Here is a 3,244-nt window from a genome sequence, read left to right on the forward strand (position 1 = left end):
AAGGCTCTTAAGAGACATAAGAGCTGCTATAAGTACTTGAAAGGTTAACAAGCAGGAGAAATATTAGTATTGTGTTTAGCCCCAGAATAAAGTGGAGTAGTAATGGGTGAACATTTTAAAAAGTACTTTTTTGACCTGATATCATGAAGACTTGCCTTATAACTCTCCCATAATTCCATGCACTTTCTCATAAAATGATGGGCTCAATCTGATTAAAGGACTTTAAGCAAAGTTTGGATGACTATTTATTGAGAACAATATAAGGAGGTGCCATTTAGGGGGCAGTAGATGGAGCAGTGATCCTGAAATCGGGAGTACTTAAGTTCAAATACAATCTCAGACTCCTCTTAGCAATGTGACCCTGGACAAGTCACTTAGCCCTCAAATGCTTGGAGAAAATGAGGGAAAAACAGGGAATGAGAGGAAAGATTCTTTTCCAGCTTTGACTTCAACAAAATGTCTACCAATGACCCATTCAAATTGTAATATTGTTTGAATCTGTGATATGTGTGCCTTTGTCAGTTAATATTTTTCAGAGCAAGCTGCCAAAATGTGAAACATGTTGTCTTAGAATGTGATGGAATCGCTGTCACTAGAATCTTCAAATGAAATTTGTTTGACCATGGTTATAGAGAGGATTCCTGTTCAGGTAAAGATAAAACTGGGAGATCTGTAGGGTACTAGGGTCCCTTTCCATTGTGATTGTCTGTGAATTTGTTAGACAGAAGACCCTTAAGAACTAGTGTCAAATCTGATGGGTATCACAGCAAAGGTGCTGAAATTCCCCTGCCTGACTGCTGATGGTGAAAGCAGCTTTTGGACCCAAAGCCAGAGAGAAACAGTTTTCCCAATTGTTATGGAGCTGAGCCGATAGCCCCAAGTGTTGCAGGTGCAAACAGTCAGTTAATTCCTGGGTCTTCCAACCTCATAGGGAGCGTTGCAGCTGGGCCTGTTCCCATTTTAGTGACACTGCCAAACTCCTGGTCTTAATACCTTGTGATTATAGCCTCTTAAGGCATTTTGCTTAGGAGAGAGAGGAAGGAATTTGGGTTTGGAAAAGGAAATGGGTAGCTGTTTTATTCCCTCCTAAAGGAAGTTTTGATTTACCTTGAGATGCTGTAATTTTATGCCCTGTGCTTTTTCCTTCCAAAAAGGAACAACAAAATAAGACAAAACCTATTTTATTCAATACTTTTTTCATATTGGGCATTATAAATAAGAAAAATAACTCTTGGAATTTTGGGGGAAAATGTCCTCACCCCTCACCCCTAGAGATCAGAATAGCAAATATTATTTGTCCTTTTGATGCATTAAATCACTTACTTTTTAACTCATTAAACAAAAAAAATCCTCAAAAATATTCTCATCAAAGAAATTGTTATGCTTATTTGTGAGAAAACATAGGTGTTAAAATGTTTCTTTTCAATGTTTTTCTTATGACTTTTACTTTTAACATGTGCTTATTTTCTTTCCATCTCAGTACTTCCTCCAGTTGAACAATTAAAAAAGAAATAATGAAATCATAAGAAATATAAGTAATCCAGCAAAACAAATTACTATACTGAACATGTTCAAAAATATGTTATTCATTCTGGATTGTAAGCACATCATCTTTCTGGTCAGAGGTACATTGCATGTTTCATATTCATTATTCTGCATGTTTGGTTTACCATTGCATCAATTAGTGTAGTAGTCTTTCTAAATCCCTCCCCCCCATAATATTGTTATAATTATATACAGTGTTTTCTTAGATTTAATCACTTAATTTTGCTTCATAGAAGTCTAGCAAATTTCCTCTGAATTTTTCCATTTTGTCATTTTACATGATGCAATAATGTTTTATTATATTCACATTCTAAAATTTCCTTAGCCATTCTCCAGTAGGTGGACAATTTTTAGTTTCTGTTTTGAAATGAATAATTTTACTTATAATAATTTTATTTCTTTATTCTGTAAGTCTAGTGATAGTATAGATAAGTTTAAAAACTTTTGTGGCATGGTTATACATTTTCCCCTAGGATATTTAGCTTAATTATAAATATAATCAACAGTGTACTAGTGGGTTTGTTTTACTGTAGCTCATCCTCATCCAGTGTTTGTAATCCCCCCTTCTTTTTTTTTCACATCTTCACCTGTCTGATATATTTGAGGTGGAACCTCAGAGATGTTCTAATTTGTATTTTCTTATCATGTGACCAACAAGATGGAGGACAAGCATTTTTATCATCCTCATGACCATGCCGATCTCTTCAAATTAGGAATTATTTGTAGTTTCATAGCAATTTTCGCTATCTCCATTGTCTAGGACAAATTAAAGTAATTTGAAATTAAGTAAAAACCAAATGAACTAGCAACAGAGAAATCTAATCCCCAATGTCTAATGCACTTAGTACCTCAATGTACACAGTCCACCCCCCTCCAGAATCAAGACTGAACAAGTCTGTCTACTGTTTTCCAACAGAACTGAACTCTACTGCTCTCTGTCTTCTTCCCCCTGCTGAGGAATATCAAAAAGCAGAAGAAAGTTGGATAGGCTGGGAGAGCAATACAGCAGCACTCTTTGATGCAACAGAGCTCACTAGAAAAATGAGGCACAGAGAAAACCGTGTGGCTCTGAGCCATACAACTCAAACTGAGGGATAGAACCAAACAACGAGATGGGGTCATTTTGAACCACCTCCCCTATCCCAAAGTCACTTCAGTAAGAGCATTTTTCTGGTGAAAAATGAATTGCCTGAGAGGGGACTAAGACAGTTGTGGGGCCAAGCCACTGGCGTGATGGTATAATTTTAACAATTGACTTCCTGGAAATATGTTCTTTGACCACTTTAAAAATTAATTTCCATTATGTCATCCATCAATTATTAAGTCTAGAGAATTATTAAAACAATTAATAAATCCTTGATTTATAGAAAAATTATAAATGCTTTTGTTTAAAATTTAAAAATTGATTTCAGAAATCATTTCAGCTGTCTCAAGCATACCCCTGACTCTACCCCACCCCTTCCTTGGGGAAATGACCATCAAAGGGGAAGTAGTCAGAAAGTGAGCAGTGGGGTAACATATGGGAAATCAACTAGATACCAAAGATTCTAAAAGGAAGGAAACTGAATTAAAGGCATTGAACTTAAGTAGGGAAATCAACAAGAAAGATATTAATAACAAAATTTAATATGACCTCATGATATATATAAAGAGTATAGATATCTATGAATGTGGAAAACAAAAAAAAATCAATCTATAT

At 35.3% G+C, this 3,244-nt stretch overlaps 1 long non-coding RNA gene across 1 annotated transcript; it reads left to right on the forward strand.

Moving 5' to 3' along the window:
• Positions 1–439: 439 nt before the first annotated feature.
• On the forward strand, positions 440–2,892 carry LOC138166116 (uncharacterized). The gene is made up of 3 exons (XR_011169535.1): positions 440–649; positions 1,481–1,625; positions 2,462–2,892. It is a non-coding gene; the product is annotated as an uncharacterized lncRNA (long non-coding RNA).
• Positions 2,893–3,244: the final 352 nt, after the last annotated feature.

The sequence above is a fragment of the Petaurus breviceps genome, unplaced genomic scaffold, assembly GCF_028583685.1.
Source record: "Petaurus breviceps papuanus isolate PSGF00001 unplaced genomic scaffold, PetGlider_PUasm1.0 220, whole genome shotgun sequence".
In the NCBI taxonomy this organism is placed as follows: domain Eukaryota; kingdom Metazoa; phylum Chordata; class Mammalia; order Diprotodontia; family Petauridae; genus Petaurus; species Petaurus breviceps.